General features: G+C 37.2%; 1 long non-coding RNA gene across 1 annotated transcript; it reads left to right on the top strand.

Moving 5' to 3' along the window:
• The first annotated feature begins 5,758 nt into the window (after positions 1-5,758).
• Positions 5,759-8,498, top strand: LOC131793930 (uncharacterized). The gene is made up of 2 exons (XR_010717989.1): positions 5,759-6,911; positions 7,283-8,498. It is a non-coding gene; the product is annotated as an uncharacterized lncRNA (long non-coding RNA).
• The last annotated feature ends 913 nt before the right edge of the window (positions 8,499-9,411 follow it).

Consider the following 9,411-nt stretch of genomic DNA (forward strand, 5'->3'; position numbering starts at 1 on the left):
TAACACACAGACCGAAATCTATTGGTCTTTGCAAAGTGATTTGTTTGCCTCATATTCGCAAATTAGAAAAATACGTCCTTGAAAATATTTTTTGTTATGTGTTATCCCAACCAAGATGTTTGAAAACGATGTCCCCATTGTATCAAAGTTCAGTAAAATGTTTACAGTACTACGACTTTTTCTACCATGTCAATGAAAGAGGGCGGATACACAGCACTTGAAACGTTCGCTGGGTTAGAGGACAACTGTTTTTGTTGTTGTCAGTAGTTAGAAGATAAAATAACGAAGAGTCGCGATTAGTTTACGGTGTTAAGTTTTATCTACCGAGAATACGATTATCTGGCGGAATGCGTTTCTTCGGCGGAATTTCGCTCGCTTGCACACGGTTAAGGTAAAACACTGTTCTCTCCTGTCTATCCTAGTCTACTCTAGTTGTTTTACGAATGCAAAAATTACAGTTCAAAAACAGATTTTATTGGAGGTGGTTTCCTCTTGCTTTTTATCAACTATCTCTTAGATATTTAGTTGAGTAGTTGAATTCGTTTTAAAGTTAAATGCGCGCAAGTGGTCGACAAAAGCTTGAACCGAGAGACGATTTTTGTCATTTAGGAATGTGTAGTATTTTATAACAGTACACATTTTACTAATACGCAGTAAGCGGTTTTTTCAGCAGTTCAAGTGGTCGTTTATTTACCTAGGGTGTTGTAAACGGATTCTCGTTGTTGCTGAATCATTTCCTCAGCTCCATTGACAGGAAAAATGTATTTTCTCCCTGGAGCTTGTTTGTTTTGCTTGACGACGGAAAGGATTATTTCTTGCGTGTTGTGTCAGCATTTTTAACGCCCTCTGCGCAAAAGATTTACTTCATTTCCGACCTTTCGAATGCTGAAACGAATTGAGTTACAACTCGTTAGGAGTGACGTGACAGAACAGAGTCAGGGGTAGGGAATGGAAACCTATAAGAATTTTCCTTGTGGTTTTTTCGCCCGTTGTTTCCTAAGAAATGATAGAAATAACAAAAAAAAAGGCCTTTACTTAATAAGATTTTATTATATCGAATTTACCTAACTGCTTATTTTCACCACTCATTGATCATTTTTCTCACTCTGCCAAAAAAAAAACTAAAAAAAAGGATCTTTGATCCTGTTTGACCAGTTGTCATAGCTGGCAAAAGGACACGATTTCTTGTGGTTGTAAATTCGAAAGCAGGACAGGAACTTTCAAATTCTAAAACAGTTACATGGGTTTTTGCGTATGGAGAGCTATTTTAGGTTTCAAATGATACGACTCAAATTCCTTTGTAATGTCGTCAGAAGGGAATCTGGTAGGTGCCCTTGAAACGAAAGGAAGTGCGGACTGATCATTTTCAAAACAAAGCATTCCTTTCTTAGTAATCACTTAACAAAGCACAACCGATTCCTTGTCACTTACTTGTTTTCGATGAGAAACACTTTATTGACAGAATGTAGCCCCGAAATGCAGTGAAAGGAGTCTTCAATGAGGAAAGACCTTTAATTTTTAACAGATGGCTGTTTGTTTGCGATCCAAAAGGTTGATCTAAATAAGGAACTCGTCGTATTACAGGAAATCGTAGTCTCAGTTTTAGGAGCAACCAGTGTTTGTTTAGATCACTAAAACTATGAAAAGAATGTGGCAAGTACAATATGTGGGTTAAAGTTTTATTCTCTTTTTTGCAAAATCGTATTAACATATTGAATACTTTTCCCTCGCTGTACGTGACGATTTTAAGAAGGTGTGTTGATTATAGCTTACTCCCTTGAGCGACGGGGTCATTTGAAAATAATGAAAGAGATTCGTGGCTGCTACTGATTCAAATTGTCTTTCAACTCTTTTTCTTGAACCTGGGCTCAACCTCCTCAGCCAATTTACTCGAGTGTCTAACTGTAATTGGAGTAATTAAGTGCAAGTGTTCTTATGAAACACCATAAGTTATAATTAGCGGCCCAACTGAAAGCACTGACCACCACTTGAACTCGGGCGCAAAAGTGATTATTTTAGGAAATTAAATTAAATGAATAACGCTATTTGGTTCTTAACGAAACTTATGGTGCATGTGGCAACTCGGTTATTAAATCCTCTCCCATGATTTCCCTTTCTAATCTTTCATGCTAACGATTTTACTAAAGTTTATTTATACTGCGCCGGCGCGAGCTTTCTATTTTCTCGCAGAAGTACCCACGTTTTTTATCTTAGTTTTAATATTTGTTTTTCCTCTTATTGCGGAACATAGTAAATAACCTAGTGTACTCTTCCCTAAGCTGACCAACCGGAAAGTAAGAGCAGTATAGTCTCTGAGGAGGTTACTGTTACTTTTTGAACAGAGAACTCAGTTGTATATGTGTAATTTCAAGCCTTAAATTTCCAACCCGTTTTAATATTTTCTATCCTCGACCATCGTTGTTCCCGTTTAGTTTTCCCTTTCTCCACTGAGTTTGACTACACCTGCGAGGTATCATTTAAAGATTCCCTTCTATAAGCAACGAGTTTCAGGGACGAAAAAAACTCTTAATCATTGTGGACTCATCTCCTGTAAGTTCGTAAACCTCGAGAAACGCTCCTTTCAATATTGAATTCAATCTTTACTATTACCTTCGGAATCGCAAAAAGCCGGTTCCTGTTAAGAAAAATTCGTGAGACCGGTCGCACCTTCCATTCCTAAAGCGTACAAATAAAATACTCGATCACGGTGAAGTTTTATAGTTATAAATCTGATCCTGCTTTGAAATTTAAGTTGTAAATGGAAACGCTTTGGAAAAGGTTACGATCCTTTCCCGTTATAACATTCAGATATCCTTTATAACTTATAATCAACTTTTTCTTTCACGCCGCACTAGTTTCGAGAAGATAAAATGATCAAAAAACTCGACAGCATGTGAGTAATAAACATCCAACGCGAAGGTACAATGTTCAAAAAGAGAGAATTGTTACGCTTCTGGACTTTTCCTTTCCAATTGAGTATTTGCGGAGTTTCTCACGTATTCGCGTTGCGGATAAATGTAGTTACTCTAAGTGAGTTATTACAACAGCTTATCGCTTTCTTTGTATGATTTTGTGTTGGTGTGTGTGTGTGGATTTTTGCAAATGACGTAGCCTACGTTTTAAACTGGCGAGAAGAGAAATTACTAGAAGCGCGATGTGCGGTGCGGTGATCACCGGACTCGAAACTCCTCCCCCGCCCCCCTCCTCCAAATCCTCGCTTCGCGCTCGAATGATTTACCCCCTCTGACTCTCTACTCCTCAGTAGGCTCATCACAAAGGCCGTGATTAAACGTGGTCCGACAATTTATCACGAACTCGAATTCAGAGACAGAAGTCTCGAATTTGGTGAAAAGTTGCTCTGAATATCATTTGAATACCAAAATTTGCCCGAGGTAAAATGACACTGTGTGTATCATCGTCCGAATTAGTTTAACCTCCACCATAAAGTAGTAGAGAAAGGCGTGAAACTGTTTTGTTTCTACTTCCAAATTTGTATTTGGCATAACTGTGCGGTTTTTGTATTAATTTGCAATCTAATAAATTTAATTAACTTTCATTACGTTGATCGTGTGTTTTTCTTAGCGCGGGCGGTGACCTTTTTAATTTAATGTGTCTAATTTTGAATTGAGCAAAGATTAAAAGCTAAGTTTCTCGTCCTGAGTATTCTGAACCGTTTTTATTAGAATATTTTGTAGTTATGTGGTATTTCAAGAGGGTATAGATGATTTGAAGAAAATTACCTCGAAGTTGTTGGTTAAAATCTTGCATTCGTCTGCTTTTTCCTCATTGCGCAAAAGTCACGAAACATTCAATTTTTTTGTGTACTGAGCTTGTCTTGTGCCAAGAAGATTTACGTAATCAACAAGGTCAAGTTAAAGAACTATCGCTACGAATTTGTTGTCAAGAACAAAAACATTTATTTAAATTGGATTTTATTACACCTTTTACTAAGTCGCGAAGCCCCTTTTGAAATAACCTTGTGTCAGAAGATGCACGTCTAGGAATTACAGTGCATTTTTTCAATAAACAGACAAAACAGGTTCAATTTTGGAGTCGACCTGGGAGATTATAATTTCACGTGGTTGTCAAATTGCGTCATACTTAATCTGGTTTTCTCTCGCTCAATTCTTGAGGGAATCACGCTAACTTTAAACAACCTAGAATTTCCTGCGGTTAGACAGACCTCACGTCTCTTCAAGGTGGGATTTTTATTATTTGAAGAAATTTTCGCATGAAAGAAGGAGAACAGTAAAAAAAAAATTCGTCGAGTTCCGCTAGTTTGAAACTAAACGAGAAAAACACAGGAAATTAGACACTTAGAAATGGACACACTTTCCTTGATTGGAAAGATAATCTTGTAGTTGAATTTAATTGTGGAAAAAAGTCTGGTCAGTGATAAGAAATTAGGAATAAATGAAACTTTTACTTCGATTCTATTACTCAAGTGGCATTGTCGATGTTTATCATTAACTGTTTTCAAGTTTCCGCGGTCAACGAAAAACACTCGTCAACTAAATCTAGTTTTTTTTGATCGAGCACGTCCACACTGTTGTTACACATAAGAAAAAAAAAATTATATTGTTACCGATGCTGTTTCGAAATCCACCCTCTTTCTTTTGATTTGTTTGTCAATCGTGTGCTGCATATTAATCTGGCAAATATGGACTCATAGATGAAATATTCCTTTTCTTTAGTGACAATATAAGCTGTTTTCCTCTGCTTGGTAATATTTGTGTGTCCGTCACGCAACAATAGAGGGTGAAAAAGTTCTTTCGTTTGCGATAAAAAACAAATCACGTTGGCCGTTAGAGCTATCCACCCACAACCCTTTTCTTGTGTAAAATGATCTAAAGGTGGGCGTGAGTTCCTTGCGATTGTTTCAATTCTTCGGGGTAGTCGTTATAGTTAAAAGGTTAGCACGTTTGATTGGTGATATTTCGCTGCGTTTTGTTGCAAAACGTGTGGTTTCCTCTCCAAATGTCCGGTGTTCTATAGAATCCATTCATTTCAACCCTGTAAACGTGGACAACCACTTTGAGATCTTTGTTCTCACAGTAAGCTGTTGACTGAAAGGGGCTGATAGCGTTTTGTTCATGAAATATTGGTCCCACCTTTTAAGAGTATTTTCAGAAACTCTAGACCGTTATTTAAAACGACCACATCGTCGAAGTAGATATTAATCTGAAAGGTGTAAATAAGTTGATCGATGCGCGAAAGTACTGAAAGAACAACTAGCTCCTACAACTTCTTCGAGAAAAGGTCTTACACGATATTTAAGTATGTAGCTGTATAATTTTCTTAATTTCAATCGATGAAAAAAAAGGCGCCATGGAAACACCCAAGGCGGGAAAAAGTGTACGCCTACAGTAGACCCCTCAGATTCCCGCCACAACTCAGTGAACGTCTAAGTCGCAAAAACTGTCGCGAATTCTTGCTCTTGTCAGTTTTGTTTGGTAATCAACACAGTCCAAAGATGGTTCAATAAATTATTTTGAGATTCCCTCCAATTGCGTGTCAGTGTATTTATTTTTGTTCGTTTCTGGCAGATTTGGCCTTTCTGAGATTTAAATGCCGAAAACCACGACGGTTAAAGGTGACTAAGTGATAAACTTTGCTAATTTAGTCGATTGTCAATGGGGTTTTCTCTTTTCTAACTTGATTTATTTTACGGGTTTTAGCCATGATTTGTGGTAATGAAAACAACCTGTTTTCCTGTCGAATATAATCCCAAGTGTTAATTGCCACCCGTCACTTTGGCCAATTTTTCTCAGAAGGTCACGTTTCGTTTTAAAACCAAGCAGAACTGCGTTTGGTGCCTGAACGCAAAGATTCTTCTGTTAAGGGTTTCATTTCGATATCTTTGCAAGAGGTACTTTTGGATACTTTATGGCACCAAAGGTATTAGTGGTGAAGTTAATGGTAATGCCTACCCTAGATAAGTGTGGCTTGAAAGGAACCATGATTAATGAACGGGTTCTTAACCAGTAAGTGGGTGGCTGGATTCATGACCGAGATGAATTAGTCACTGTTCAGTAGCTGTAAGAGTTGTGATGCAAGTATTGTGAAATCTTGTCTTCAGCAAAAGCGGTCATGCGTGTAGTTACAGCGCTTTATGTGTTCTCATTATATTGCATCTCGACTTGAAAAACCGATTTTGCCTGCCTGGTTTTTTTTTCTCTCGATCAATTAGAGTAGAAGGTCTCGTTGTGCTCTTTACAGAAAATACAAGCGAACGTCCTAACTCCCCGCTTCATCGCGAATCGCTGTAAAGTGATATTAATAGAGCCATCTTTTTATTCATTCTAAATGACTTTCCGCCAGATTTTTTTTCGCCCCAGGCATTTCATTCATAACAAATTAAACCTTCTTCGTCGCGGTTCCCTAGAAAATAATACCCTCCAGAACTGAATCGAATCAATCCATGGTAAAGCGTGAACAGCACGTTTTTTTTTTGTCTTTTACACTTGGAATTCAAAAACAAAGGCAGCTCTAATGACCCAAACTAGGCCTTGTGAAAACATGGGGTCTCTAACATCTCTCGTTCCGCTCGAAATCCTAGAAATATGGCACTCATCAACGTCAAACGGCGATGAATGATGTTTGACTGCCAAAACGAGGATTCAAAAACACTCCAAAATTTATTTTTAGTAAATCTTTGTTATCCAAAGAGTACGGGTCAGTTCTCTAGCCAATTGAGTTTGTGGTTTGTTTAGGGTGCGGCCTCGGTGGAATGCAGCAAAGAATAGAAGAGATTGGAAAGGTCAATATGACAGTGAAAGAGCCCTGTTGATTAGTTTCGAGGAGACCCAATGGTTTGAGCTAGGGATAAGCCGTGTTTGGAAGTAGAATAGTTTGCTGTAGTCATGTGATGTTTTGATAGCTGTATATCATTTTGCGATCAACAAAACCAGGTGTGATATCTTGAGAAATCACACCATACATTCCGACTTATCTCTTCAGAGATACTGGATAAATACTTTTGGTTAACTGTGTAATGGTTTTATATATTGAGTCAGCACATTTTTTATCGATTAATTTCTGTGTTTTTGCCACGGTTGAAGAAAGGTTGGAGCCCTGACGTGTCTTGAAATTCCTTTCGGGAAGCTTGTAATAGATTTAAAGGCTTGTAATATACTTGGTCTTCATTATTACAATCTGTGTGTTTGTTAAATATCGCGGCATCGGATATGCCGATACACACTCGACCTCGACACAAATTCGACTGGTGTTTTTAGTTATGCGTGGGCGAGAATTTGTAATAACTCTTCTCTCTTTGTGCTAGGATAATATGAAGCGCGTGCACAAAATTTCGATGGAACTCCGAAATTGATGAGTAACCCGATCAGTAAGGAGTGAGACAAACTACATGTCACTGACCCTGCTGGAAAGCAATTTGAAACAGATCTCACCGACCATTTTGCTTAAGGTCTCAAAGTTTCCGAATAGTAGACTGTTCATGAGATTTTGAAAATAATTTTTGTACTTAATGTTTCTGTGAATCTCGCTCAGTATTACAATACACACGTATTGCCAAGTTTTGAGGCATGACTAGATTGAATTCAAGGTTTACACGTAGTCGCTTTTAAGTCATAAAGTATTGTAGATTAATTTAAGAGTTTGCTCTATTTTCTTTTTCAAAACAATTCCTTTGTCTCCAATATACACTGCGAATGACGACCAAAACTTCTTTTGAAGAGAAGAACGAAAGTTTTTGTATTTCGTTTTATCGCTGGACTTTCTTCTGCGATAGTTCAGTGTTAACTAAAGAAGTGGAGCCTCGAGCGACTTTTGCCCCCCTCGTCGTTGTCTCTCATTTCTATTTTTTTCGCCTTTAGGATAAAACGTTGTTTACAATTTCTTAAATCGGCGGATTTATAACCACTTCCGGAGTTGGCTCCACTGTGTCTCCGTTCTGTCTTTATTACAATTTGCAGTCATATCATTGCCTTCTATTAAAATTCCTCGCATAAAATCACTGCTAATTAGTTCCAATGTTAGTGGGGGTTTTGATTACGTTTCGATAACAAGCTGAAATCCTCAAGCGTCAAAAGCAATGTGTTTGCTGAACAAACACCCTGTACAGTTCAATGCCTCCACCTTTCGCTATGGTTAAAAAACGACCTCGTGAGACTTAGACCAAATTTCGTTTTGTTAAGGCTCGATGTGGCAAACAGTGTCAAATGAACCTGCTGCTTAAGTGAATCCTTTAAAGGTTGCGTTCGTTCATTTTAAGAAAAGTTTTTAGAGTTTCTAAGGCGTAAAAAATAACTAGGGAAAAAAAACCGTAGCTCCAGAGTTCAGAAACCGATATGGCATAAGACCTGTAATTATAGCAAGCTGATCACCGTACAATAACTGGAAGTATACGCTGCCGTCAATCCACTCATGTCGTTACTGTGTTTTATCTTGATATTTACGGATAAATTGTCTCTTCTGTAATCTTAACTGTCTTAATTTGAATAGGACGTTTTTGATTTATTAAAAAAAGGAAGTTTGAATTGCTGCCCTTTTGTATTTCATTACTGCTTAATATATTTGCCCCTCAACTGGATATTGTACAGCAATATCATATTTGATACAGCACAAAACGGAAGGCCCCTTGTTTTCCAATATTTCCACAGTGTTTTTTTTCTTCTTTTTTATTATTCGTACAGTATTGCTTTTCAATACTAAGGGATTTGTAATGTATTCAGAAACCTAAACTTCTGCGAATCTTCATCAAAAATTTTGAAAATTATGTTACGTAACATTTTTCTTGTTACTGCAGGATGTTAGGAAAAGTGGCTGTGGTTCCTCCATAAATAAACAAATAAAAAACAAATTTGAAACATTTTCCTTCGTTGTTCATCTTATCACCGAGTTCTTTTCATTTCGCAGCTAGATATTTTTAGGTAATTGTAAAATTTTCAATTTCGTAACGAAACAATCGATAGGTTTCAAATTCAGAAAGACCGCATTCCGGCTGAGTTCAATTATCTCTTACGTTGCAATTTTTTTAACATTCTATTTTGAAAATTAGTTTGTCTCCTTTTCTATTCCTCGTTTCAAGTGTATTACTATTCAAAGGTACTACGTACTTTGTAAGATTTCCTATTTTCTTTTGTTCATATTTGAAGTTTTTCTGGATGAATAAAAAGCCTCTTCTGTCTTTGACGTTTCAGTCGTAGGAGTAGACTCAAATATCGTTTAAATATCAAACGCAAAGTCGCCGGAAGGCCCTGTGATTTTTTTGGAAAAACTAGGAGAGAATAGCATTCGTCAATCTTATGTTGGTTTATTTCCAATACAATTTCCTTTTCTGTCGACTTTTTCTTATCTAGACTTGTCATTCAATCATTTTGTCACAGAGTAAAATTATTGAATATTGCTGGCGAAAGAATTCTCAGAGAAACAGAAGTTTCCCGTTTGAGA

This window comes from Pocillopora verrucosa, chromosome 6 (assembly GCF_036669915.1).
Source record: "Pocillopora verrucosa isolate sample1 chromosome 6, ASM3666991v2, whole genome shotgun sequence".
Taxonomy (NCBI): domain Eukaryota; kingdom Metazoa; phylum Cnidaria; class Anthozoa; order Scleractinia; family Pocilloporidae; genus Pocillopora; species Pocillopora verrucosa.